The sequence below is a fragment of the Falco naumanni genome, chromosome 3, assembly GCF_017639655.2.
Source record: "Falco naumanni isolate bFalNau1 chromosome 3, bFalNau1.pat, whole genome shotgun sequence".
In the NCBI taxonomy this organism is placed as follows: domain Eukaryota; kingdom Metazoa; phylum Chordata; class Aves; order Falconiformes; family Falconidae; genus Falco; species Falco naumanni.
In genome coordinates this window covers 62,130,440-62,142,279 of record NC_054056.1, presented here as the reverse complement: position 1 = coordinate 62,142,279, position 11,840 = coordinate 62,130,440, and positions in this window count along the sequence as shown.

Sequence of the window (11,840 nt, the reverse complement as noted above, 5' to 3'; positions counted from 1 at the left end):
GATTTTTTGTCAGTTAAAATTAAATGTCTTTCCTTTGAGGGATACAGAACTAACTGTGTTTTGGGTTTCAGTCTTAAATGGAAACTTCCTGCTTTGCTTTGTCGTAAGTAAAAGAAGATGTAAGGTTTTCCTCATGATAGGAGATGCAATATTTAAATAGGACACAAATATTCTGAACGACTACATCAAGCTGGAAAGTACTATGTTATTGCAGAAATTATATTGTGCAGGTGCTGCTTGAACAAACATAAAGCTTGTTGAGGACAATGGATTCCTTGCAATGCAGAATGGCAGAAAATTATTGCCTCATTCAAGGAAAAAAGTTTGAAAAATCTCTCAGGAAATGCAGCTGTCTTATAAAGTACAATTCTGCTCAGATTAATACAAGATAGTGACCAAAGGTGGTGGCGTTAATCCGCACTGACAATTTCTTTGCAAAACCAAGCTTTCCAAAGCCTTCAGAAGAACTGTAAGGGTGAGATTATAATGGCAAAATACTTCAAGTATTAAAATTCTTCACTTGACTCTGAAACCTGAGAAACCTCACAAGAAACTGTGAAGAAATAAAATAATAATTTCATTATTGCTCTATATTTGTGACAGGATGTTATCCTTAGCCTTGTTACCCAAGGCACAGTGAGAGAAATTCAGGTTTTAAAAACTTTTATATGGTTCCTTACTGTCAGTTCTAACTGACAGTGAAGCATTTGCTATGTCTTCACAACATTAAAACACAGGAGAAGAAGCACTGCCCTTGGTCTTAATGAGTCTGTCAAAAAAGTGCACTGAGATATAGCATTAATATAAGGGGCAAAGCAAAAGAAAAAACTATTTCTGAAAATTCCTGTATAAATTAGCAAACAAAGTGCAACAATAAGATAGCATTTCCAGGTTAGTAAAATAATCTAGAAATTGTTTTTATTGATGGATCATATTACCATATAAACCTAGACATTAAAAAAAAGAGAGAAAAAGTCAAAACATAGCCACACTTCATATGTGATTTGTATTTAGTTTTCTTCCAAAATCACAGAAGGTAAACGTACCAGGAAAAGGATGAAGTAAATCTCCTTTTATTCAAATTCTGGTGCTTAAAAGCCTGCTTTTCTTACAAGAATGTGAATGTTAAATGTATGAAGAATAGGGTTTTTAAAAATGGCAAAGACAAAGAGAGGTTCTAAGAAAATGTCTATTACATTTCACGGTTTCCTAAATGGTCTTAACTCTCTTTATATGTATCTGTTGACTAGTAAGATCTTGAGCCCTGACTCAGGCAACCGGCAGAGTTTCTTTTCCAAGGAAAGATCTGTTTAACGTTTTCCTTCAAAGATTTTTGGGCACAGATCTGGTTGCAAGGTCGGGGTAGAGGTTTTATATTCCCAGGCAGACTTTTTGGTAGTCTCAGAAGGCCATATATAACATACCTGTTATGCAAATAAGGAGTAATGAAAACTTGTGTTTTAAAAAGTTATTTATTATATTAATAATATATTATATTATTAATACAAAATTTGACTAGTCCATTTCCATTCAATCTGCTAATGGGTTTGCAGCTCTGTCCTTAGTAAGTGCAAGATTTTTCTTTCCCTTAATCCTTAATTAATTTATAAATAAATATATTTTTATACATAAAATATATCCTCCTTTCTCATGAGTTACAGTCTTTCTTCCTTTCCTCTACCCACTGCCCAGAAGGCAATTAAACATCTGTTTTCTGAACTTAACAAATCCCCACAGCTCCTTGGTGTTTAGTATTAAAGTCCAGGTCTGGCTCAGGAAGAGTATTTGCACTCTGGTTTTTCTTTCAGGTCTTCAATTGTGGGTTCTGAGATACATTAAATTATTTTTGATTTCTCTATGGAGAAGAACATGTCCTCCTTTGATCATATCTGTGAGAGAGTTCACAAGGTTCTGGGTAGCATCTCCTGCTGACTGAAGTGTCTCCTAATCTGTGCTGTCTCAAATGGTGCAGAAGCAAGATCTCTCATAAAACAGATATATCGCTTAATCCTCCTTAAACTGCCCAGCCCCATGATCAAGCCTAGACCCCTGGCCCATCCAGATGTAATTCTGCTTTTCAGCTCTTAGCACCTTATTGCTATATTATTTCTATATTTACTCCTTTTGTCCCCTGTTGCATGTTGACTATAGTGAGTAAACATGAACATGAGGAGCTTTCTGGACAGTGACTGTGTTTTCTTGTATTTGTCAATACAAAGCACAGCAAACCTTTGCTTCCTGGAAACTGCTGCAGTATAAATAATTTCACCAGGAACTTGTGTGTTGCATATTATCAGGGGAAAACAGAAGAAAAGCCAGAAATACATGACAAAAAAGGAATTTCCTTGAATAATTAATTAACATTTCAGTAAAGAAATTTACCATGTTGGCAGTCAGTCTAGTTGCTTATTCAAGGAAGACTCCTTTACTGACTCAATTTCTAGACATTCATATAGTTCTAGCAGTCAGCTCTCTGCAAATAGATGAGGTTGTGAAGAGAGTGGATTCTTTACAAACTGATGGTATTTTTGATAATAACATACTTGAATAATTTCTCTTCTTCATAACTGTACCTCAATGACCATCCTCTCCTGAGAGGTCTCTGAAGATCCATTTATATGGTTTTCTTTGATGAAATTAAGATAGCATGGCTAGCTCTTGATTCAAAGATTTTTAGGACATTAAGAATCCATGTAAAAAAAGAAACACTTCTTTCAAAGAGAATCCCTCATAAAAGACTTATTTAAATCAAAGCAAATATTTTAATGTTTCAGCTCTAAGTGCCTCACTTTCTAAGTGTTGTAATCTGTTAGGGTATCATTGTTTAGTTGGGATCATTTGGCTAACATAATTTAAACAATGCTCTGGTTTGAAACTCTAGAAATATTCAAACAGGCAGGAAAATTCCTTCTTTGAAAAACATTAACATGGGAGTTTTGGATCAGGTACATCATGAAAAATTCCTGTTATCTCAAATAAAGTAATAAAAAACATACATATAAAATAAAAATAAAGCACTAACTGAGCAAAAAATCCTTACAAATATCCTTATTTTTTTAAAAGACCTTCTCTTTTGACATTTTCCATTGGAAAATAAAAGCTAGAATAATTTTGTATCATTCAATCTCAAACATGAGAATTTCAGGTGAAATTATTGTGTATTTATAGTTTAAGCTATGGTAGCTCTCCAGTCACAACACTATTTGTTCAAAGAAATAAAACTCATCAAAGAAAATGCAACACTTGGAAAACATATAACAGACATAAGGGGGAAAATGAAAGTAAAACTGGAGCTAATGTAGACTTCTGGGAAATATAGCACAGTGTAATAGTAAATCTAATAGAGCTTCTGAATTTATTGAGCAAGGTGATAAGGTAACTTGATGATGCTGCATATAAAGTAAGGCACGTCTGGTATATGTTAATGATGGTGAAGTGTACACATGAAAGACATACATTTTCCAACTTGCCTTTGAAAGCACTAGATTCCTGAGCCAATGCATCCAACCATGACTTTGGCAATTTGCTTATAACTGAACCACTGTACATCAGAATTTGGGGATTTGGGGGGGTGGGGGTGGGGGGGGAGTGGGGGAAAGGAGTATAGAGTCTCTCAAGCTCCGTAAAAAAACATATTTTTTCATTTCTAATGCTCTGCCCATTAAAATAGTTCAACTTGCTGAATATAAAATTACATTGTTCTATAGTACAGATGAACCAAGTTAAGCCTGTCTTCCTTCTTCTGGCAACTCAATCTCTTACTAAGTTGAAATGCTGAAACAAGAAGTTGTATGACATATATTTGAATCTTTAAAATGAAATGCATAGCTCTTCAAAGGATGCCTAACTATGCCATGTGGGGACATACTAATGAAAGAAAACAGATCATATTTGTAAGTAGAGATGGGACAAGTTGGGACTAAATGTCGAATGAGAGTGTTGGAAGTCACACCTTTACAGTTTGTCGCTTGCATAAATGGTTTATCCAGGGAGACCAACCATAAATGAGTTATCATTAATACGGTACATATTGTAATTGTGGTAATAGGGAATGTTCACAAATGGACTGTTTAATTCAGAAGGCAAGCAGCCCATTTTTTTTCCTAATCCTACTTTAGAAAATGAAGTAAGCTGGCACATCTAAAACACTGTTGAAAGGAAACTTAAAAACTTGGTCCATACAAGTGTGTATAGTGTGAATAATTACTGCATAACTAAGAGCTTGAAGATGTCCTTCCAGCAATGACGGATTCTAAAAAAAACCCCACATCCTTTCAGTAAGAAATTGGATAAGCAGAAAAGTTAGACCAAGCATCTGACCCTTTGGGAAGCAGGTGCCAATTCTAACTTCAGTGAGGGCTCTTAAGTCATGGTCCCAAGCTTTGTGTGTCCGTTGAGGCATTGCCTTTAGCAAAGAGAGCTCAAGTGAATCCCTGAGCTGCAGCAGCCCTGGGCAGGCCACCGAGCCTCTGCACTGGCAAGGGGGTAGCTGGGCTTATGATGCTTTACTCACGCAGCTGGCCCAGCCCAACCCTGTTACAAAAGGACTGCAACACACATAAATAAATTGATTGTAACTGGCGTATGTCAAAGGGCCCGATCCTCTGAGAGCTGAGACTTGCAGGATCAGACCCTTAGCAGTGGACCTGGTTGACCCATGTAGAAGTGGTTCTAAAATCAACAGGGGAAGGATACAAACAAACTTTTGGAACAAGCAGGCATAGTTAGGGAAACAAGATAAAAACCAAACATTCATAACCAAGCAAAAAGACAGATATCAATGAAGGAAAACCTTACACAACACAAATGTCAACCGAAGTTGCTATTACTGTCTCACTGGGTGTAGGATGACGCAAACATATTACACGTAAAGTTAATAAGGAGGCACTTTCACAAAAGGTCTAGTCTGGAGAATAATTTATTAGAATAAGTTGTTGAGGCCAAAAATATTTTTCTGTTTTGTAAGGAAAACAGTAATGGATTAAGTCTGGATTTTTAAACAACCAGTCAGTGGGATTCTCTGAAGTTATAGCAGAAGATCTCTCATTACCTTCCTCTCGTTAGTACTCTTTGACACTGTGCAATTCTGCTATGCTTATCAGTGCCTCCAGTTCCAGAAAAAAAAAACCCAGCAGCACCAAAGCAAGTGTTGGAGAATCAGGTCTGAGATATTCAGAATAACTAATGATTGACTTCACAATTTGAGAGAAAGGGACTGATGTAATGAGGGCTGCTGCTGACTACTTTTTGATAACGGTGCCCTTTAACGTCTGGAAGTTTCGACATTCAAAGCAAAACCCTGAAAATCTTTACCTCTTCCTTAGAATGATTATTATTGCATGAAGTTCTGAGCATGACATTAGATAGAAGTAGGACACCATTTCCCACAGGGATAAAGGAGATACTTCCCCTTTCCTCTTTTACAGAATAAAGCTGTTTACACAGAGGAAATGAATATATCACGTGTTTAAGAATAAGCTGCTATGCCTACTTCACAATTTTGGTTTAAGGAGAACATAAGCTGCTTCTTCACAGCAAAGATACCTTGTCCCCTGTTGCAAGGGTAGGAAGGTGCTCTAGAGCACAGCTTTCTAGGGCTCAGCTGAGGCTGCTAGCCATCCATGCTGCTGCTTCTTCCAACCTGCTGTTACACTTGTCATCCTCTGCCCCTGCTGCAGCAACCAAGCATGGAGCAGGATGCCCTCTATCAGGCACAGCTGTCTGAGGCATAGGTCATTTGAAGTAAAGACAGCCTACAGTCCCTCCAATTCCCTGTGGTTTGTGGTTTTTATTCACTGGATGGCAGGTCCCTGCCCATTTCTTTATTACAGTTCATGAGCCACTCTTCAGAGGAATTAAGAAGTGACTATGTCTTCTCACTTCCTAGGGGCAGAAGCTTATGTGACATTTGCATCCTCCAAATCTGGCATCAGGCCCTTGAAATAGTGTCTGAAGTTCATCTGGGTTCATTTCACCCCAGTCCAAGAACATAATAATCTGACCTATTTTATACTTAGAGTAAGATGAATCACTGCCCAGAAATGCCTGTTTTTCTCTTCCGAGTACAAAGGTATCTACAAAACAAGCTCAGATCTAAACAGCTGTACTATAGATAGCTATATTTGTTAAATGCAGGGCCAAAGTGTTCCTTCCAGCCTCAGGAGACAGCTTTGTTTGAGATTTAATTTACTGAGGGGATTTTCAATGAAGGCCGCAGCAAATGTCAATATGAAACATGAAAGGTTTCTTGTGCATGTATATAGAGGCCATGAATTATGCACAGGCTAGGCTGCATTAGATCTCAGCTGGACTCATGATGGGACAAGGGACACAGACATCCATGAAGGAAGGATGATACCCAGGCATCCACTAATGTCATTTATTTACTGCTTTTATACGGCAAATACATATATGGGTGGAGTGGCAACACTGGACTCAGCATGACAGTTATGTCATGCTGTGTTAGTGCCCTTCAAAAGCAACAGAAACGCAGTAGCTTTGCTGGCTCATCATTTCTTGGAGAATTACTATTTGCCAGAAGGGATGCCTCTCTCACCCTTGTGCCATCTGTGCTGCCAGCTGAGACTTAGCCTGACATTAAGCCCAGACAACTCCTACATCAGTTATGTTGTCCTCCACCAAGACCTGTCCCAGTCCTCAGAAGCAGTCGTTAAAAGAAATTGATGTGAATTTGTAGTTAAAACAGAAAACTGAAGTTGTTGGTGCTAGGCCTTATTATAACAAACAACAGAGTCTTGTCTGAAAGAAAATCACATTTCCTAAACTTTCATCTATGTGGCAGGAAGAGCTAGAAACAACTCATGTTTCACACAATGTGATGAAAAATAATTTTAAAATAAAAAGCCAAAGAGCCAGAGGCATGCTACAGTGAAGTCTAGCAACTGTGAAGAAAACAGGTTTTTTTAAACAACCCAGTCTCTGAAGTATCTGCTGCCAAAAATACAAATAAAGCAAGCCGTAGAGATGACTAAAATGACAAATGGAAATAAGAAAAAATAAAAATTGTAGTTATGATAGGTAATGATAACACTCCTTGGAAAGAAAGGAAAAGATTAGATAACTGGGTAGGAGAATTAAGGTATGTATGAACCATTAGCAAACCATCACTTCTCCCAGCTGGGTCAGTCTTTAATTTTGGGAAGTTTCAGTTGTCAGAAACCAACTCAATGACTTAAAAATAGTGGTAATTTTCCAAACACCATTTTCAACCTGAAAAGCTACTGCTGTGAAGCAATGAATTAGAAAGGCAGAATCATACCAATAAACATGTCAGATAACTGTAGAGAAAAGCAATTCCTTCAAGTTCCCTGGGGTCAGCAGATCCCTGACATGTGAAACCCACTCCTGCAGGAACCTTGAGCCCAAACACTGGCATCAACTTTTGAATTTACGTCGGAAAGTGTAATTACTGCAGTCCCTCTGGCAGTCAGAAGCCTTATTTTGAAAAGAGCTGATGGTTCCTACTTTATTGTCCTAACAAAAACCTTACTGTAGCATAGCACATTGTCAGCCTAGGGAACAAGATTTTGAGGTTAAAAACGTGATTTTTCTGGGGTGTTCTTTGCTAGTTTATACTAAGCAGTAACCAGTGGAAGGCATTGTCTGCATGTCCTTGCATTTGGAAACAGACCAGGGTCCTGCAGGGGATGGCAGGCAGGGTAGGGACAATCAATTTGTTATCATTACTCCAGGCCAAGCCTCTGAATATGTATGGAAAGCTTCAAATCTTTGGTCCTCTGGCACTCAAACCCTCAAAATGTATGTGTTTCATTATTCGCCTTGGTGCTGACCTGGTCAACCATGTACAGGCCAAGAATCTACTTGAAATATTAATTTTGGTGACTGTTAGAGATGTTGACAAAGCTGTTAACGATGATATGGTGAGGAGGTGGGTATTTGAAACTGGGAGGAGCGGAGTGTTGGTGGTGGAAGTGTTCAGGTGCTGTTGTAAGAGCTCTTTGCCTACCCAAAGAAATGTCCCTGAGAATATTTGTGCTATTTGAGAACCAGCAGTACTCTCCAAAAAAAAAAAACAAAAACAAAACCCACCAAACTTGTTCTTGCTCCAGTGCAAATGGTTTAAGTATTTCATTATTCCACAGTTGCATTCTGAAATATAAATGTGCAACTTAAGTGTGCGGAAAGCTTTTACTCAGCTACAGAGTCCTTAGAACTGGAAGAAATATTGTCATATGTGCAGTATAAGCTGATAAACATAAGCTTTTTAAAAAATGTGTTGCCCTAGCACAGCTCTTACCGACAAGCAGTGGGCGTTGCTTGCATCCAGTGTTTTCTCTCACTAAGCATCAAAATGCCTGATCTTGAGGAAATTGTTGTGCATAAAATCATGCACTTCACAGCACACTTTTAAAGTCGGCCTGAGTTAAGAAATTTCCTCCTTGAAATTAGTGTAATTAGCACCATGTTCTCCAGTGGAGCAACATTATTCCTCTATGTGGCTGCTGTTCCCCTACAACAGCCATCACACATACACTGTGATGATCTCTTGACTTTAAGATGCCAGATTTCCAGCTTGCCTCTGGGTCCAGCTGTCCACCCAGGGACATATGTCTCTGGGAGGACATATTTATAGAAGAGGATCATTAACTGCAAAATAGAATAGCAATGATGGATACCTCAACGAGGATGGCCTAATGATAATTACATGACTCTTCCAACTCCATTGTAAAGTTAAGCGGTTTTTTTGCCTGCTCAAATTGGAAAATCAGGTTTTGCTTAGACTTCATTTGGCTTATTTTTTCTTTATATTTTTAGTCCACAAAGTGCAGCTTCTGATCTTCTAGTCTAAACAATGTTTGTACAAAAATGTATTGTTGATTTGCAGCTTCTAAACAAAAAACTCAAAAAAGTTGGAGCCTTTTTTTTTTTTAATGCCAATTTACTTCATCAGTTGAAACACAAGCATGTCAAACTGGCCCTTTTTTTGCAGTCTAGTTCATATAAACTGGTCTTGCAATGAATTTGGACTTTGAGCCTTTAAAGGCACAACCTACAGCCCATCTCCCCAATGGCTTGTAATAATGGCAGTGACAAACCACTGTGGAACAGCTTATGGTATGATGATCTAAGAGAGCCTCCTCTCGCTTAATTTCAACTTTTAAATGTTAATCAAAGCTTGTTGTCCAATCTAGCTTTAATAGCAGTGGAAACCTCCAGAGGATCATTCTTTAATCTCAGGACAGTATTTGAACCAGCTAGGATAAGAATGCTGACGTGTTTGATGGTTATTGAAACAGTCTGCATGTCTAATATTGTCTTGAATTGAACAGTCTGGAAGTTTAACTATTAGATGGCTAAATTTAATTAAGTCATTTATTCTATTAATGACAGAAAAATTTGGATTAGCATCTTGCTTACATTCCTACAGTTGTACTGATTCACAAATGCACACAAGACCCAAGAAAGCAGTACAGTACTTATTTCTGGCCCTAATGAAGTTACAAGTATGAATACACATGTTGTGTGCTTAGCTGAATAAACTAGTTCTAATTCTACGTACTAATTTTTCAGTATATTTTCACACTGCTTTTATAGTAGAAGAACTGCTCTGAATTCAGTGACGTTTGCTGCTATTTGTACTGGTCTATATAAGCTGCATAATGTGCATAATAATGATAAGTCTGGAACGTGCTTTCTGTTTAAGCAAAGAAGAAAATTACAGAATAATGTTAAACATTACAGATAGCACTGACTGGAGACATCATCTGGACAATAGGTACCTAATAAATAAAGCTTGATGACATGACAATAGATCATTTTAAACAAATAAATGTCACTGAGTTTATTCGTGATTTTTTTTTGGCTCAAATGATGGAAAACTACTTTATATTCCTATATAGTTCACTGCTCAGTACAATTAAAATAATATTATTTTGGCAGAAAATTTTTAAATTGTGTTCCTAGCTCTCCATAATTTGTATTTTTCTTAGTCTTCACGGCTTTGCTCTTTCTCTGGATAACTGGCTGTCCTTGAAAATGTCTCATTTTCCATTCCATGCAGATCAACCATTTGAGTTGTTCTGTTGTAAATACGTATCTTCCTATATAAATTCTCCTCTCCCTTTGTCCAGCACATACACTGAGTTTAGCATCAATGCTTTTATGGTTACTGAATCAAAGTGAGTAGAATTATTTCTGACTTATTTGTGTGGGTAGCTAAATCTTGTTGGATCAAACACAGTAAATAAGACACTGCAAATACATAAAAGATATATATCAAGGGTGGGATTAATTTCTCACCCCTGTAAACAACTAGAATGCATAGATCTAAATTAGGATGAGATGAAAGCTGCTCTAGAAGTGCTTATTTCTCTTTTGTACTGTAATAGGTGTTTAGCTGACTGGCTTAGATGCAGATGCCTACATTAAACACTTGAAGTTATTGTGATACCCACTAGTTGTTCTATATTCCTTCATCTCAGTTGTTGCTTCACTAAATATATTTTGTTAAGAAAGAAAGACCATGTGCCTCACAATTCACCTCATTTTATTTTCACCTTCTTTTAGCTCAGACTTACATCCCTGCATTTCAGTTGGTAGCAAAACCCAAAAAGATATTTCCTGGAGAAACATTTAGACTAATACCTCCAACAGTTAATATATGATAATGCATCATAATGCATAATACCAGTTGCATAACTTTAGATCAGATGGCTCATATTCATAAGTCACATTCTCTTTTATCAGATATTGTTGCAGTAGTTCTGTATAGTTATTTTTTACAAATATTATTATCTGGTCATTTTAGATGCCAGTTATTTTAACTCAGTAAACATTTGAAGAGAGCAATAATGAAAGCACGCTCATCTGTTCTAATTCTGCCAGTTTTTTTCTTAGTCCACCATTACACCAATTTTAAATAGGGAGGTCTCACTGTTCTCAAATACTCATTGCTTTTTTTCTTGCTCCCTGTCCAATACACTTGTTTGCTTTGGGTTTCTTTGGGGCAGTTACTTTACTTTGTTTTGAAATCCAGCACTACTGCGGAACTAATTATTCAATAACCATTTTGCTGGGCGTATGGCTTAATCAGCTGTTTCGGGAACAGGTACAATTAGGTTATCAAAACACTGCAGCATCCTGCTTGCTCCTTAAAGCTCTTTTGAAAAATCTTGCAGCTGGTGCTGCATGGTTTGACAGGGTGTGGTCCTGCAACACGGTTCCTTTCAGAGCACTTCTGTAAGGATCCCTCCTCTCTCCAGCAGTTCTAACTTCTGGGTTTTTTTTTTCTTCTCTCCCAAAGTATCAATTATTTTTGCTGTATCACTGACAGGTTTGAAAGGGGCAAACGGCAAGCCAGATGATATCTAGATGAACAGCACATTATGCACCCAATGGAAACACGAGTAGGACACTATACAGACCCAACAGCAGAAGAGATGCACTTCATGATGCCATCTGCTAGTTTCTCATATAAAGCCCTTACTACAGTGATTGCTGATACAGAAGTGCTGATATAGTCTTTAAGTCTGGAATCCCTTTTCCAGCAGTAATGTTATTACCAAACAAGTATAGTTAATGGCCTACCTTTGGTATTGTTAAGGAATATTGGACTGAAACTGTCTGGAGTTAACTGCTTAGCAGTAGTAACTAAATTTGCTGAAGCCTTAGGCCACAAGCTGTGAACTTTCACCTAGATATGTTGAACTTATACTTAATTCCATGAAAGAGGGTCTCAAGAGCCGGTTCAAGCTGGAAGATAAGGAAGCTACAACGACCAGCAGAAACCACAGTCTCAGAGATAAAAGAGAAAAAACAGACTGCCCGGAGACAATGAAGAGACCCAATGAACGACAAGA